The following is an 18,972-nucleotide window of genomic DNA, read 5'->3' on the forward strand; positions in this document are numbered from 1 at the left end:
AAGAAAAAGTGAAGTCTTCAAGTATACATAAGCCATTCAAACACCAAGAAGCCATCAGAAAAAAAGCACACTCTGGGTCTTCAAAAAGGGAAAGAAGTGATTGCTCCCGTAACCCCTGTTGAGCCTAGTCCCCAGTGGCCCTGGAAGATGCTGGCATCATCCTACATAGGACCCTGCACCTGCATGGTGACGCGCCCATAACCTCATGCTGCAGAGGGGAGATGACACGGACATGCTGGCTAACCCTGCAGTAAGAACATGTAAGAAGAATAGGATATTCTCAAACCAGAATATGTCCTTCCACATGGAACCTACAAATTCATAAAAGTAGGATAAAATACTAATTAAGAACAGTGTTGGAGTCAGACCAGATTCTAATCCTGGATCTGTCACTTAATTATGTGACCTTGAGCAACATAACCACTCTAAGAAACCAGGCCTTCTCTACTACACCCTATGTAACAGTGAAGAGGATTATGCAAGAAACCTGATTTCTGCTCTATCAAGGGCCATTTTTCACATTGTCCACTACGTAAGTAAACAAGATCATTTGGTGGGGTCCCTCAACATTCTGTTACTGCTTCATTTAACAAACGTTTCATGTCAGGCACTATGCCAGCTAGGTGCTGGTAAACACAAGAGATGAATAAGCCCTGATCGCCAGAGTTTCACTTTTCTACACCAGACTGTAGGTTTATGTGGGTGTTTATATGAAACATAGGCTGCACACAATACAGAAGAAACAATGAAAGTGGGCTGATTTCAAATCTGCTTATATATCTGCTTATACAATAATTGATGAATGGGTCTTGAAAAAGGAAGTCTGTCTTTTTCCAAGTTAATGACAGATGAAAAAAAAGCCACTTAAACTCTAGTTATAAAACTTACTGAGATAAGCTCTAAAGCCCTTTCAGACGTAATGCTAGGAAATCCAAAGGTCCTAGATACCACAAAACAGGAATGAAAATCACAAACATAAAACCGGTTCAGACTTATGATGGTTGTTTGCAAGATGTTACCAGGAAATTTTTTAATAGAGAATCATCACTAAATATTGTTTCAAGAAAGCAATTTTTAGTAAAATATTCTAACTCTGATTGAGTCTAGAGTCCAATGTGGCACAATTTAAAAAATATTTAAACATATGCATAACGGTCACATACAATACACTTAGAAGCTCTTTTCCTATTTATGAGGACATACACATAAATTCTGAGTACTGCTTAAAAAGTATTTCTACTTTCCTGGCAATACCCAGAATCCACATTCTTCCATCATAACATCTACATTACCACAGAGTCAATCTTTGACACGACTTAATTCAAAGCAAGCTTTTCAATACATAGCCACTAAAGCGTAAGAAACCTTTTAAACTTACAGAAAAGAAAATGAATGAAATTTAACACGGATAATTTATTAAATGGCAAATATATTTGCTCCATGTTATCCTAAGCCCTGAAGTTATAGGACACATCCAGGTGTCCCTGGCCTTTGGCACCAGACTGGATGAACTGTGTTCAGGGTCAGTCAGGGCCGAGCTAAAAACAGCTATCAGAACGCCAGCTGGAACTCCCTGCCAGAGTCCTGTCTCTTAACACAAGCCAGAAGTCAGGCTCAAAACTGGGACTTGCTATTAAACCATAAACGCATGTAGCTGGGAGAAAGAAGGGAGATTTACTGACATTCCCAGTTAAACAGGGAGCTCTCTCCAGCCTCTCCCATTATCACCCAACAGAATGCAGGATAATCATCTCCATTTACAAGGCAAGTACAGGGGTGGGTATTTCAGCCACTGGCTTTCCAACTTCTGCTGTAGTCGAGGGTGTTCCAGAGCTAGGACTGTCTGGAATGAAGGCAAGGAGGAGTGACAGGAGAAGCACAGTCCTGATCCAACCAGACCAGCAGGATGACGACTCCTGGAAAACGCAGACAACCTCCTACCTGGCTGCCCCTCCGCTATCTCACTGCCATTGGTCCCTGCAGTGTAGGGAACATTCAACAGGGAAATCAGCAATGTCTGTAATTATCAACTGTTCCATCTTCTTACAATGAATATTAAAATATTATTGGAAAAGATACTTAAATACTCATTTTCAACAGATGTCTAAAGTTCCTAAGTATGATTTTACTACTAGTTCTCAGAAATGATTTTCCCCCATAGGAATGCATCACTTTTTTTTCAAAGGAATCTCAATGGGTACATAAAATCTGACATAAAGAAATTCACTTTATAGCTCACTCTAGACAAATCCATCTCTTCACATATTAACTGACATTTGTATTAACACTTGGCGCTGGCTTCCTCTTGCATGCCTGCAAGCCTGCTAAATTAGTGCAAGGAAAAATAGCATAAAATTAAGTCTTTACATGTCCCAACCCCGTAGATAAAGTAGTTAATATACATCACTGACACTTTCCTTCTTTAATTCTCTATTTTCAGATAAATCAAATTTGTGCAGACTAAAAGTTAAAAATTAACTTGAGTATAAAACTTCATTAATATTTATAGGACAGTTGTGCTCCTCAATGTTTATCTTCTAGTAATACAGAATTTTCATCCAAAGATGTAGGTATAAATTTCGAATAAACACTATTATTCACTTTTCATAGCCAGATGCTGAGGCAATGGAAGATGAATGAATTATACCAAAAAAGATGACCTAAGAGAAAGACACAAAAGATATTTTGTAATAATTATCATTCAAAAAAAAGCTAAAATTATTAAATCTGAGAATCTAGCCACTTCTGAAACAAATTTGATACAGATTTCCAAATCTTCAAATTCTTCTTGAAAAAAACATATACAGTATATATACATCAATTAAAATAAAATTATAAATCTCAATTGATAACAGACAATTTAATGCATTCAAGGAGAAAAGTCTAAATTTTATATCAGAAATTTTATAAACAATCAAATATCTCACCCTCAACATTTAAAGTTATATACCCCAAGTAAAATTAGATACCCAATAATAACTAGTCTTTACTATTCTGTCATCTCTTTCATAAAAATTTTGCTGAATTCTCTTCAAAATCTTTCAATTCCACATTGATAAAACAGAAAATATCATATTTAAAAATTGAAATTAAAAGTTGTCTCTAAATTCTATTTCTAAAGATACATTTACAGTCCTGAATGGTGTATGAATATGTAGTTTACTGTTTTGTTTTCTTTTGTCTTGAAGCTTATTAGCACGTTTACTAAAATCCTTTTTTCATCATACTATGTTTAGATTCTTAATATTTATCCTAATGTTATAATGAGATAATAGTAGCACCCAGGTACATCAGTGATAAAGCTAAAGAAACTCCATTTCCTCCCGGGAAGGAGAGTGAAAGAGGAAAGTTTTTTAGAGTTACAGTTTTTTAGAAAGTTACAGTTTACCCAAATAGCCCAACAAAGAGTAAACATGAAGGAAACGGATCCAAAGTAATGTCAGATTTTCAGTCACGATTCGGGAATGACATGCCCACCCCCTGCGGGGACACAGGACTAAAGGACTCGCCATCCTTCACAGTCGCGAGAGACACCAAGGCCTGTGCGGCAGCGACACTCCAAGATGAAGCCAATACGCATTTTGGACGTCAATTTCTGAAACGGACCTCTGGGTTTCTCTCTCTGTCTTTCAATTAAAGACCACGTGCCCTGTCGCGGCTGTATACTATCGGCGCTGAGCGCACAGAGAGAGGTGCGAGCGCTCGGGACAGAGCAGAGCCAAGCCCTGCGGAGAGGACAAGCTGCCTTCCAGAGCCACGTGCAAGCAGAGTACCTGTCCCTAGTCTGAAAAGATGGGCATTTAAAAGGCCTAAAGGAAAAATAAAAGTATTTTAACACATAATTTTAAAACTTCAGAACAATATATGTTCATTAGTAACTGCAAACCTAGAACTTCCAATTTATTCCTTCCCCCACGTCCCCCCTAGTAACCATAAGTTTGTTTTCTATGTCTGTGAACAGATATTAATATACATAAAATAGATAAACAACAAGTTTCTACTGTACAGCACAGGGAACGATATTCAGTATCTTTTAGCAACCTATGGTGAAAAAATAAGAAAACGGATATACGTTATGTTCCTATATGACTGAAGCATTGTGCTGCACAGCAGAAACTGACACAACAGTGTAAACTGGCTACACTTCAACAACAAAAAAGTACAATTAAAAAAATCATAAAGAGGAAAAATAGAAACTCTGATCTGAAATGTAAATAAATTAATATCTATATGAATAGAGGAAAAAAAACAAAGTATGTTCAGATTGTTTTCACATATAACCAAAATGGGAAAAAAAAAAAGGGTATTTCTGATAACGGCAGCACCTGGTAACTCTAGCAGACCCTGGTAAAGAATCAAATATCATAATAAATTAGCTGGACCAGCCTTCCACAGCAGGCAGCACCTTCCCACCTCTTAGCGCTCCGGAGAGGAAACCGGTTCGTAGGGAAGACCCTGCCTCCTCTTCCAGAGCCGCTCAGAGGAACTGGGGCTCTGCAGCTCCCTCTCCCAGCCGAGCTCAGGACACCTGGGCACCTGCTGGTCACCACAGGCCTTCCCCTGCCCCAGCTGCCTCCTGCCTCCCGGCGAACTTCTATGACGCCACTTCAGGCCATCTTAAAACTTGTATTTTAACATCCAGAAAGATACTCTCCTTCGTTACTCTGCAGTAGGTCCAGAAATGTCATTTGTACACCTTTTGCTGGTCATCAAAAACCAAAGCCGTCCAGGAGCGTGCACAATAACTGGCAGAAAGGCCACTAAAGAGGCCACAAGGCAGGCCACAGCCAGGCGGCGGGAGCATGCGCAGGACGCCGCTCCGCCAGCTGGGGCAGCCCGGCCGCCCACGTGGCTGCTCCCTCACGAGGGCGGAGAGGTGCTATACCTTCGGAGGGAGGAAGACAGGAGTGCCAGGATGGACTATTCACATACACGCACAACTCTACCGAGTGTGTCTATGTATGTTTTTAAAGGAAAATATTTCTGAAACCAGTATCATTATAGCCAAGTGAGCTCTGCGCCAGGCCATGCTGAGTGGGGTGTTCATGAACAGGGAAACACTGTGGTCACAAGTCATTTTCAGTTGTCTATACAGAAAACAAAATGCACAAAATCACATTTAAATGAAGTGACTTCCGTGATGCTTGCAAAATCAACAGTATTTAACTTGCAAATAGTATATAAACCACTCAGAAGAGATCATCACAGCGTAGACAGTTCTTGTAGCTGTTAATTACATTTTAATGTCTGTGACAATTTTGCTTATGTAAGGGACAGACTGTAACCCACAGTTATGTACATATTCACGTAAATTACAAAGGTATTTATAAAAGAGCACACTTGGGTCTGACCTACAAATTAAAGGTACATATTTATAACCTAAAGAGAGATTTGGGATAAACATGGCAGACTCAACCCTTACATCCAGTGTCATGCTCTCCTAAAAACAAACTCACAAGAATAAGAACAACAGCAGCAAAATTGTGAATGCAAAAGCATATGGACAGGTAGTAACTAACTTAGCCAACACAGTCAACAAGGCAGAATCTTCAAAGGCTGGGAAACTGGTGGTACCAGATACCTCTGAGAGCAAAATGGTGGTATGCTGGGGGACAGGGAGGGTAAGACAGGGGTTAGCTCGTGCCTAAAACAAGGAGGAATAGTTAAAAGTTGACTAAGAAGCAGCATGTCTCCCACTGAGCACAGCACCTCCTTCAAACCTAGCAGAAGCCCAGAAATTCCCAGAGGAGGGAAAAAAAGAAGAGTCAGAACCATTGCTAGAGAAGTACTATAGCAATATCTACTAAATGCTGAGATTTGCTCATAGAAGCCTGCCAAACAGTCCTCTTCCCTTGGTAAATCTGAGGCCAGCCCAACAGGAAAGATCTAACCACGTACTGGGGTAGGAGTATGGTGGGATCCCGAATTTCCCTCAACAGCCCACCCAGGTACCCCACAGTAAAAATTATGGTCAGCAAGCCCTGCCAAGGCATTTGGACAACCAAGGATTATTGGTAGCTGAGGAAAGCCTTCAACATGAAATAGAGACCAAAACAAGCAAAAAAGGACAAATTAGAAGACAATGAAATGATGCAAAAGAGAGTACAATCATTCATATCTCAAAGAGATTTAAAAAAAAAAAAACTACCCTGAAACAAGAACAGGATTCTGTTAAAACGTAACAAACAAGAATTAAGAAAAGAAAAGCGAAAAATAGTCAAGAAGAGGAAAAAGGGAAGAAGGGAGGGACTTTTGAGAGGACTAGAAAGAGCCTTGGAAATTAAAAATATAAAGGGATAAAGAACTCTTCCAGAAAAGGAAACAAAAAGAAAATGACACAGAAAAGATAAAGAAAGTAGTAAGTCCAGTAAGTGCAGCATCAGATGAAATAAGTTCTAAGAAGGCAGAAGAGTAAAAGTGAGGGGAATTCAAGAGATTTTCCCTGACTGAAAGAGTGCGCAGGGCAGTGGATAAAAGGGCTCTAGAGGAACCTTAAGGGTACTGGGGGGAAGGAAGGTCCCACGGACAGCAGGAGTTGAGAGTTGTCTAGAGAGGTTCAGCAAGCAAGAAGAGTGGCTTCAGACTTCAGAACAGCAGCACTGGTGGCTAAGTGGCAGGTGAGCAACCGTTTCAAATTCTGAAGGAAAAAGATTTCCAGAATAGTATTCCTAGTGAATCTTTAAGTCAGTATGAGGGTAAAATAAAGACATTTTCAGAATGCAAGACCTTAAAATTTTACTTCCCTGCACAATTCTTGACAAAATACTAGAGGATGAGCTTCACTAAAACAAGAAAGATGCAGAATCAAGGACACCAAAGATCCAACTAAGAAAAGAGGTGGAGGGAAACCCCAAGGTGACGGTACAGGGAGACTGTGGGTAACAGGTACACACAGACACAGACATACTGGAGCACCGTGGAGCTTCTAGCAGACATTTCTCTAGACGATACAACTGATAACATACCTGCTGGATCTGAACATCTTACAAGAAAAAATGGACAGTTATAACTGCTAAAGAATCTAAAATGGAGTGAGTGATAAGCATGCAGAAAATTAAAAGAAAAATCAATTATTAACTCCAAGAAAAATAAATAGCTGTATAGGAAAGGAAAATAGCAGTTTATTCCACGGCTCATTTCTGAATAGTTTCCTCAGTCTCTGTAATGTAAACAGAACAGTGATCAACCAAAATCATAACACGTCTGTATTGGGAAGATGAGCTGATATGAAGGATTCATGGCTGTGGTGAGGGCAGGATGAGAAGAGAGAATTAAATGGTCATCTTCCAGGAGAAATCAACAGATAAATCTTAAAAACTGAAAGTAGCAATACAAGTACATTATTCAAAAATATGAAGGCATCCTGGAAGAATCAGTTAGCAGAGTTCAAAGTGGCAGCCTGTGGGGAAGGGGAACGGAAGGAGGGCAGTGACTACTGTTTTTTGATGGCAAATCTTGTAGAACCACTGACTTTGAAAACCATTTACATCTATAACCTTGATACAAATAAAAAACTTTTTAAAAACTAGGCTAAAAGAGAAGATTAAAGACACCAGTGGAAAAGATATACAGTATCATAAGCCAAAAAAAATGTAAAAGCAATCCTTTCTGTATTACCATTACTTAGAGTCAAGCTAAAAGCCCAGGGGAGGCGTTGAGGGCATACTCACTGCTCAAAACACACTTCTGAAAGACAAGATAACAATTTGTCAGAGAGCGTCCTCTCCTTATCTCCCTCAGAGGGCTGCAAGATTATTAATCTGCAGAACACAAAGAAGTGGAAAACTACAATTCCCAGTATACCCTGCAGCCCATTCAATTACTTTAAGTACATGAGGCTTTGCTATGAGGGAGAAGATTAATTTTAAGAAAATATTGAACTTGTTCTCACAAGCCATTTCTAGCCTACTGTGTTCTACAGACATAATTTTTCCATTCTCCACTTGAAGAAGAAAAGGATAGAAAATAAATCATCTGTTGGGGTTGAACACTATTTCATCAGTTACATCAAAGAAAAAATTTAAGATGATGGCACTGAAAGTCTAGAAACACAGAATGTTCAAGCTACAAAGAAACTAAAAGGCCACAGAATATCTTTCCCCTCTGCATGCCCTAAACATCCAATGCTGCAAATGAAGAACCCAGGGCTCTGAGAGATTCAATGCCCAACCAAAATGCTCAGGAGCTATGTGCAAAATCTGAGGTTAGAATGATTCAGTTATCCATTCAACAATTAAAAACACATTTTTTGAAATTACTAGATATAATTAGATCACAGAATTGGAGAATTCATAAACCTAGGTTCCACCTCCTCTTTTATACTTTCGGCAAGTCACTTAATATTTTAATTGCTTCAGATTTCCCATCTGTAAAGTAAAGATACAACTATCCTATATTTCAAAGGAAAGTTTATGAGAATACAGTGGAATACTCTCTCTACTATCTTCACTGTACATAACTAACATAATCACCTCTAACTCTCAATATGTCCAAAATCAAACTCAACATCCTCCTCCTCAAAACGTGCCTCTCCTTTTGTATTCAGGCTCTTGGTTAACTGCCCCAAAACCTTCTCTTCCATCCAAACCAGGGAATCCTGAGTCATCCAAGACTCCTGCTCTCTCAGCCTGCACCTTCTTACCTCAATATGGTCCATCTCTGTGCCCTACCATATAGATTACCTTCCATATAGATTTTGTCTTAGTTCCTTCAAGGTATAACAGAAATACTATAAACCAGGTGACTTAAAAACAACAGAAAGCTATCTTTCCTAATTCTGAAGGCTGGGAAGTCCAAGGTCAAGATACTGGCAGATTTGCTATCTGGTGAGAGCCCACTTCCTGGTACAAAGACAGCATCTTCTCACTGTGCCCTCACGAGGTAGAAAGGAAAAGGAACTCTCTGGGGTCTTTTTTATAAGCCTCTATCCCATTCATGAGGGCAGAGCCCTCATGACCTAATCACCTCCCAAAGGTCCCACCTCCTAATACCATTACACTGGGGGTTAGTTTTCAACATATAAATTATAGGGAGACACAAATACTCAATCCCACCCCTTTCCTTTTTATCCTTACCACCACTATACTAATCCACTGGGGTCTTACTTTATTCTGGTCTTTGTGTGGCTCGGAACAGGTCATTCCATGTCTTCAGGTTTTCTTCCCTTTAAATCCTTCTTCCCCACCAAGGAGCAGGCAGACAACGGCCTACCTAAAATGCTAATTTCAAAGGGCCACTCCTTCCCCCTCCTCAGAACTAGAAAGGCTTCATATTGCTTACAGGATCAAGTCCAGCTTCCCGACTTGTTGTTCAGAGTTCTCCATGACCCAGCACCTCCTCCAGTAACATCCCAAGCAAGCCAACCACAAGCAGCTAAGCACCAGTTCCTCTAACAAGCAAACTGGAGGGCACCACACTCCACTCTCCATCTACTCGTATACGACTCTTTTGCCTAAGACACAAGTCTGACCTTTTTGTTTTTTAATGACTCTTATTCATCATACAAAACTTGGCTCATCATCTGATCTAAGTTATCGTCTGTTTACTTTACAAGACTGCAGGCTCATTGAGGTTGGGAAGTCCAGCACCCATGTGGACACAAAGTAGGCACTCAGCAATGCAGAAGCACTCATGGACCTTACAAAACAAACTCAAAGAACAGTCTATATTCACTGGCCCTGTCCTTTCTTCATTCACTCGCCCTGTCCTTTCTTCATTCACTCCTCAAACCACTGCAATTTAGCTTTTACTATCAAATCACAGGAAAAAAAAAATCTCTCTGGCCACTTCATAATCCTTACTTCTTCTTGACCTTCTACAGCATGTGGTATTGCCGGTCACTCTCTACCCCTTGGTAACAGCTCCATTTCCCATCTCTTTCATGACACTGATACCCCTCTCCCTGCTCTGCTTTCTTTACTGTACTTCCTCACTGCCTCCTCTTTTGACATTCACCCCTAAGTGCTTGGTTTCCAAAGTCTGTCCCCAGCCCCCTTCCCTTTTCTACTCCTTAGGCAATGCACTGCCTTCCCTATGGCTTCCATTATGGATCTAAAACTGCAATTCTCAACCCAGGTTACACAGGCTCTAGGACCCACTCCAGACCAATCAAAATAAACTCTTTGGGGAAGGACACATCGTGGACACTTGCTAATGTTCCCCAACTGATTCTAAAGGGATGCCAGGGCTCAGAAGCACTGGGCCACACGTTAACTTTAGAATGGAACCTCAACTCTCTATCTTCAACATCCACACCCCCACAACCCATATTCCCAACTGCCCAGCGAGCACCTCTGTTCCTGGCACACTCCCACCATAAAACCAAAGTCATGTCTTCCCTCAGATCTGCTCCTCCCAGACATCTACACAGGCGTCCAAGCTGCACACTTGAGAACCATCTTAAAATCCCTCCTTTGCCTTACCTGATACTCAGTTACTAAGATCCATGTGTTCAACCCGTGAAACACACCTTAGGCCAGCCCCCCCCCCCGACTCAAGGCCTAAGTAGGATACCTTCTTTATCATCCACCCTTCTTCCAGGCTCCCTGTCCAGTCTACCCTCCACACCACCAGCAATTACCTTTCTGGAGCATATTTCATAATTACTCCCTGGGTAAAACTTCCCACAAAAAGAGAAAGCTCTCCTATTGAGACGTGTCAAGTCCAAAGTCTTTAGAACGGTGTATTAGACCACTCCCATTCACCACCTTTCTCTAATCTACTTCCCTAGTCCAAGCCTCTGTCACATTCTCCAACATCTTTAGTCCTATGAGAATCAGATTACCATCCTTATCAACATACAAGTTTAGGATTATAAATCATTGGATATTCTATTTCCACTGTCAAGAATATGAAACACATACACACATTCCTGTTATTCTCACTAAACCTGTAAAGCCTTCCCACTGTAGCTTTTATAGAATCAGTATCTCCCTTACCTGTGATCCCCACAGCTTTTTTATAAACCTCTATTATACTAATTATCACACCATATAAGGTCGTTGACACACCCACTCTATGGCTCAACTGTTCTCTAAGGGCCTAGAGTGTATATCTTTTTCCAAACCAAGTTTTGTTACATTAGAGAAATTATAAAATGTTGCACAAAAGGCAAATAGCGTGGCACAACGTATTTAGACCAAAGTCAGTCGACCAAAGGCTTTTTTCTGAAGAGACTCAAATTGACAAAGGCGAGAAAAGAAATAGCAGGAAAAAAAAGACGATTTCTGTTTTAAATTCTCTGTTCTAGTTATGAGAAGTACAGAATGTTATTCCTCAAAAATCAATTATTGACATCTTAACTAAATGTCTTTTGTGGGAGTTACTGCAGACTCCATTAAATGGAAGTTAAAGCCATCATTTTCCCAACTGAAGACTGGAATTCTTTTTCTCTCTTATAATAATTCTCAAGTAAATGAAAGAGTAACACTATTGTCTTCAGCTTGGTGTAGACGTTAGATAATTAACTTGCAGGAAGAGCAAAATTTACGGCTCTGGACTACAGTAATACTATCATTTTATCTTACTACCTTTTTATTGGCATAAATCCCATTTTTTAATGGTCTTCTCGTTCCTGACTATTAGAAATTATTGGCAGTTTACACTAACAGGCTTCCGTCATGTTTCATTTCCAAATCCTATTGTGGCTGTTCATTCCAATCAAAACCAAAATAGATCAATTTTTAAGATTTTTTTAAAGGGGACATTAGAAAAATAAATTATGTAAGCAATCTAAAATCCTTCCAATATTATCTATAATAAATTCTGAACATTAAATAAGATTATAAAGAACTAATAAATCATTAAATTTCTGCTATACCAACTTTAGAAAATGAAATTTGAGAATATAGCATTAAAATTGGTAAGAAAGCAAATTCTACATAAGAAAATGTATCCGTAAGTACAGGTGTTTTTATCCATATTCACCTCATTTCTGCAATGGACTTAACTAACTTACTAAGCAGGGACGTTAAATTCTAAATCCTTCTATGGTTTATCAGATTCTCAAATTTGCATCAGTACTGTGTCAAAAAACAGTCTCTCCCTTTGCCCCCCACCCTTTAAAAATCAGGATGAGACCAAATGGCTGCAACAACTCCTGCTGCATGCAATTATATAACTAGGCAAGAAGGGTGTGAAAGTTTGAATGAAAATATTAGAAGTGACAGCTTTCCACCTTAGTCTTTCTGTGCCCTCTCCAAACTGCAGGGAGCAGATGGTAATTTTCAAGCACATATAGACCAGGCTTGGAAGGACAACTCAGTGATAAAGAAATAACTGCACATGCGAAAAACCACATGTTTTGCAACCTACAGTTTCCAATCTAGAAAAGCTTTAGTCCCGGTTAACACAAACAGAAAGGCTGCCATACGCACGGCTCCATGTAAAACGCTGGTGTATAAATTATAAAGTAAATTTTCAACAGTTTCCTTTTCACATCTGCACTTACAACATGCCAGTAAACACTGGAATGTTTAAGCAAAAACAATGGAAAAACTAAAATCTAAATATTATTTAAGTCACCAAAGAATACTAACTCTTAAGGGATGGAGAGCGCGTCTCTGGTAAGAATCCCTTTACAGTCCAAAAACTAGGCAATAGGTGGCAATGCCAAGGGTGTCAATACCAGTATTGCTCTCCAGCACATCATCACAGGTTTAAGGCCAACAGTGTAAAGGATAACAGAGAAGGAATAAACTAGACAGTGTTGACTCATTTATACTTCAAATGTAAAACTGACTACTGTGCTGATTAAGGAATAGAAAGCTATTTGCCTTTTCCTCTTCAAGCAAACTAAAATAGAAAAATGAAAATGAAAGCAGCTCCAGAACAGGTGACCAGGACCTTGGCCATGGTTCTTTAGCCCCTCTCTCACCTCCAGCTCCACCTTCAATTTCTAGTTCAAACAGAATTTCAGAAATAAGCCCTCCCTGACACTGCCCAGGGATGCAAATAAGTAACCACAGTCCCAAGCAGGAGAGCCTGGCGGAATCCCCGCATCAGAAGTTTGGACCCAGGCCACAGGCATGCCAGGGCCTCTCTTCTACCCACTGGGCCACCTGTCCTTTCATTTCAAGTGGCTTATGCTTGGCATTTAAGCTTCAGAGGGGCCACATACTGCCTCCACATGGGGAGGAGCATAGCGTTCTGACATTCTCTCAAAATTGTGGGTAACACAGAAAGAACACACCTTTGTCATCAGCAAACATAGGCTCACCTTTTGACACTTCAAAACCGTGTAACCCTGGGAATGTGACTGGACCTAAACCTCCATTTCCTCATCTGGAAAATCTAATACTCACGGGATTATTTAGCAGGGCTACTACGAGGTTCAAGTGAGATTACTGGTTTAAAAGCACATTTGTTGAACTGAACAAATCTTACTTACTAAACTGATGTTCTAGCTGTTGTGATCCTTCAAGCTGTTGTGACACTTTTCCATGGCGGGAAATACAAGTTTCCCTCAATCACAACTGTCACGACAGGACACCCACAAATTCAACCACAGGCCTCTCTGGGCCACTACAACCTTGGAATAAATTGGTGGAGTCAGATCCCATCCTAACCTTACATCACCAATACTTCAGTCTCTCAACTGCTCAGTTCAGAAACTGCCTCAACCACATTTCTAGCTTTCCCCCTAAATGTCTTCCCTTTACATTTTACAGTTTCAACAAAATATGATTGATACATTTTACATTAAAGCAAAGCAATGTATTTTTAAGCAATGGGTTTTTTTTTAGATCTAAGCATCTTGAAAAGCTGACATTTATCTTCACGTGTGTGTGATTTTCATGTGTGAGAATATACACACACACAAACACATACATACATACAGTGCAATAAATGGGCTATGTCACACGTGCGTGCAAACACCCCCTATACGAGGGTGAGCTGATACGGGGACCCTCGTGAGAACCAGATCCAGTGTGTGATGTTGAGGAGGCAGCCTGGCTTACTGATGAAGAGGCTGGAGCAGAACTGACAGGACCGAATTCCAGGTTCTCCACTACAAGTACTGGGGAAAGTTAGTTATTAATCTCCCCATGACTCAGTTTCACCACCTGTAATGTGAGATGATGGCATATATCTCGTAAAATTGCTGTGAACTTGAACGAGTTATGTAAAATGCTAAAAACAGCATAAAAACACTGGGGGAGTACAGTGTTTATATTACCGTCATTCAGTGTGTCTGGTGATCGTCACCTACACAGGTACATATGGTTTTCTGCATTCAGATACAGGTGGACTTTGAACAATGCAGGGGGTTGGGACACCCAAAATCCATGTATAACTTTACAGTGGGCCCTCTGAATACGCAGTTCTGCACCCACGGGTTCAGCCAACCGCGAATCATATAGTACTGTAGTACGTACTTAGGGAAAAGAATCTGCACATAAATGGACCCAGGATTTCAAACCTGTGTTGTTCAAGGGTCAACTGTATTTGAACATATCTGTTTAAGCATACGCATGTCTTTCCATATGGTATCTGCAATAAGTTCATTTGGGTTAACATTAGGCAAGACATACTGAGTGTTTACCTTATGCTGGGCACTAAGACCCCAGTAACATCTGAACACATTTGATCCTCATAACAACCCTACAAAGAAACTGAGGTACAGAATGACTCCAGAACCCAGTATCTCATCCAGATCGGCAACCAGTTTATGTGAAAACAGTTATAATTACAACACATGAAAAGAGTAGGTTACATAATCAGAAATTTTCCCTGGGAATTTGATAACAGAAAATAAACCACTCTAGTCTTTATTTTCACATTGGTACTTTCAACAATTGTCTTTTTCATAAGAGCACTATAGCATCTCAAAGAACCCAGTGAATGAGAGCAGTCAGATGTTTCCCATATTCTAGAGCTCATTTTAATTTCTCTGATAGAAATCAGTGGATTTTATATTCCCATCTCTAAATGTGGTATTTTAAACAATAAACATACATATGCCCCCCCCAAAATTTAGGGCTCCATTCAAAACAATGAACTGTTTTGATAAATTTAAAGCTTCACTATTTTAACCAGTTTTCATATAGCTAACTTATTGCTTGGCTTGATTATTAGTATTTCATCTTAATTTAATTATAAAGTGAATAGTTTACAACTTTTATAAGAAACACTGCCTAAAATATGTGATATTTTGTCAAAACAAAGGAACTGAAAATAAAAGTAAACATGTAGTCTGATCAAATGGTTTATTCATTTGTGAAATAAATACCAGTTAAACCAGGACATGTGAAACATACAAAAGTGAAGAAATAGGTCTGCTACACTTTGTGAGCTACAATCACATGCTTCGATTTTAACATACACGTTCCACAAAAGAAACAGCCTATAGTCTATAAAAGATAAACTTGTACGCACTTTAAACAGTAACGTTTTTGTAGCTGAAGTTCACTCTCAGTATAAATTCTGGTTAGATTCCCAGCTTTTGAAAATCAAAGAGCAGTTTGCTCATTAACTTACTTTTAAGGTATCATGCATACCCCCTGAAAATGTATTGCTAATTCTTAATAATAATTTGATAATATTATAAACTTGCTTTTCTAAAACTGGACTTTATTCCTAATCTCTCTGACCTATTCATCCCTTCCTGACACTGGCACCATTACAGCATGGATTTTACCTTTAACATGTATTCAATTTCATATGAGAAGCATCCACCCCACTCACTCCTGCCCAGAGCTAATAGTTTATCAAAAAAGCCTTATGAAGCGGCCCAAGTGGACAAAAGCTGTCTAGCAGTTAACTGGAAGTTAACAGGACAAAGCAATGAAAGAAACAGAAACTCATGTTACCACCTAATTTTGTTCATTTATTCTGATGATCATGTTTTTGTTTTAATTATTTATGATAATTACAGCAGTTAATGTGGCGTAATATTTTCACAAAAGACATGAACTCTCACTATAATAAAACCTTCCCAAATCTTTCAGCATTTCACTCATGCCCAACACACTAATCACAACAACCAGACTGTATTGCATTAGTTGATTTCAAGAGTCTGAAACCATTCCACATTAACTAGATCACGGGGAGGCGGAGAGCTTATGAGTCTCCAATGATTCACATCAATAAGATCTAAAGCACAGAGGATGGAATAGTCTGCATTTCCTCAGTCCTGAGACAATTTGGGCAGTTCTGAGATCTGCTCCAGGCACCTGCCTTGGGGGGGGTTCTGAAGAGTTTATTTAATAAGCCTGGACAAATGAACCAGGCACTCAAATCTCCAGCGTGCTCTGCTGCTCCATCAGCCCCTAACCCGAGCTTCCCACCCTCTCAAAGGGTCCTCAAACTGCCTCAAGTATGGGCGGCAAGGACCCTTAATTTTCTGAATTCCATGGAAGATCCCCAAATAAAATCAATAATCACTCAAACCCAAAGAAAACAGCCATTTCAAGTACATTTTAGCTCACTATGGCAATCGTGTTCAATCCTCGCCCAAAAAAGGGGGGTGGGGACTAGGGTACTAGTTATTAGCTTGCTTTGGTTCATAAAAGAAAATTGTTAATGTCACAATTCAAAACTCACTGAAGAACCATATGTTCTGTGAAAACATCCACAACAGTATTTTCACACACAAAAAAATATAGCTTTCAGTGAGTTCTACTGATAAATTCTTTACAAATATCATCTCATTTAACCTTCACACAAACCTATGGAGGCAGGTTAATACTATCAGATTCAACTAACAGACGTGGAAACCATGTCCCGGAGTTTAAGGGTAAGCTTAAGAGCTCAAAAGCAAACAGGAAGGAGTGTCTGTGTCACAAGAGGGACATGATGTAAGACAAGAGCAACTGTGCTGGCAAATCAGAAGACACAAGGAGTCAGACCCTTCTGCCACCACGTGATACCCAAGTGGAAGAAGAGAGAAACAGGCCTCCACCAGGCTCCAGCTGTGCCCTGGCTCAACCCACAGGTGATGCAAAGGTAAACCAAGGCCTCCTGGAAAGGAAGCTGGGCCCCAGATTGACCAACTTAGGGATCTACCATTAGGGCCCATTATCATGCCCAGAGTGGAAATAAAGCTCATCCTTAGACACTCCTAGGACTCTGAATTTTAAAATGTCAAGATAATCGTAAAGAATATTTCAAAGTATTTCAAATCACTTTCACATAGACTTTCATCTAGTCTCACAAGACGTAACAATACAGGCTGATTTAAGAGCTATAATTCCGATGGGTTAATTAGGACTTAAAGCACAGAGCTAAGCCTGGAATTCTGAAGTTCTAATTCCTAATCAAGTCCTTAAACTCAATAAGATTATAAAGTACCACCCTATACCATGGTCCTGGTAATTCCATCCGTCAAATAGATTGCCTATGTGCAAATGATGTGCATAGTACATTCCTCAAAGTAACATTAAAAGTTTCTCAGCACTGTTCCTCCTATTGGCATTGTAATAGGATCCCACTGCATTTTACAGCAAGCTCACGAAGGCATAAGGAGGTTTGGGGTTTCAAGTCGAAATCTGTTTGGTAAACTTGTCTTCCTCTGTTCCCCCAATTAAATGCGGGGGAAGAAACATTAAGTATAAAAACTAAACCATAAGTGAAAAAAGAATCTTGTCTCTGGGAAAGTCTTGTCTCTGGGAACACTAATGATTATATCTGAAGGCTCTAAAACACAGTAAAGCATAGCTCACTGGCACAGGAAAATATAAGTCATTAGCTATTAATAGAGTCAGAGAGTCAATTGTTGTAATTAAATCATAGTTTAATCTTCTGTATAATCCTCTGAGTTAGTCTTGACATGTTTCCTTGCGGTCAGTTTTGGAAAAACATCTGCTAATGGTACAGTTTTGGGTTCTGAGGGGCAAAAATTACATCCTTCTGGTTGGAAAAGAGTCATAAGTCTTAGGAGACTAATTTTTATGAAAACATTGTATTAATGAAGTCCTATCACTGGCTCTTCATTTTTTTAACTTAAAAGAGACTTAAAACACAGAAACAAATTTATTTAAACAAAGAAGGCTACTACAAATTGAACAATCAAAATATTCTGATTCAGAGTCTACATGTGCTTATTCCAGAGATAAAGAGTAGAAATAGAACTTCCCCAATTAGAAGGGAAGTACGTAAATAACAAGTATTTGTACAACTGACAATGCCCCTTTTCTAGACCAACCTAACAGCAAGAGATGACAATACCTCTATGACACCCTTAAAGAATACAGGGCTGATCCCAGATCACGGGAATCCGTTACCGCCAATTTTGCTAGAGATCATTTAGATACAATTATATTCAAGCCTAGACTTTTTCTAAAAAAGCAAAATCAACTCTGATTATGTGCTGGGGTTTTTTCCCCATTATTTTAGTATTCAACATGAAGCACTCAATAAATAAATATTCAAGTAAATTAACTGTGTAAGAAGTTTACTGTACTTAAGTCATTTGAATGCTGAAGTAGCAATTTTATAGCAATCTTTGCAAAATTCCATGTTACATTGTGCAGGCCCAATTCAAGCCCACTCCTGACACCCTACAGCTATAAATTATCTCTGGAGCTTGAAAGTGAAAGATAGGCCAGGTCTGAAATAGCATAGCAGTTGGACAGTTCCAGCTTAGAAGGCAAACCCTGCAATAATCTAGATCCAGAGCCTCAGAAGGAGTCTAATTCACTGTCAAAAGAAGAAAAATCCCTTCCAAATATATTCTTCTTTAAAAAGTAGACTCTTTCTTGTTCTTTCTTAAATATACAATTAAATAAGGGAATGCCAAAAACAAACCAGAAAATAAAATCTGCAAAATAACAAGAAACAAGCTGAATCCTAAATGACTAGATGGTGCTTGGAGAACAAAGAGGGTACGTTTCCCCCTTGGAGTCAAAAGTTCTGGATCCCCTTTCTGGGTTCTGAAGACCTGGGAACAGCGCCTACTGCCGGGGCGGGGGGCTCTGGCACACAGAGAGCCCACAGTAACCGATTCTTCCCATATGTAATGAGAGCACTCAAGAA

The 18,972-nt window shown here is 39.5% G+C and overlaps 1 protein-coding gene across 8 annotated transcripts in view; it reads right to left on the minus strand.

Moving 5' to 3' along the window:
• ARID1B (AT-rich interaction domain 1B) overlaps positions 1-18,972 on the minus strand; it is a 378,713-nt gene that overhangs the window by 291,696 nt on the left and 68,045 nt on the right. The gene's annotated exons all lie outside the window — the stretch shown is intronic.

This window comes from Camelus bactrianus, chromosome 8 (genome assembly GCF_048773025.1).
Source record: "Camelus bactrianus isolate YW-2024 breed Bactrian camel chromosome 8, ASM4877302v1, whole genome shotgun sequence".
In the NCBI taxonomy this organism is placed as follows: Eukaryota; Metazoa; Chordata; class Mammalia; order Artiodactyla; family Camelidae; genus Camelus; species Camelus bactrianus.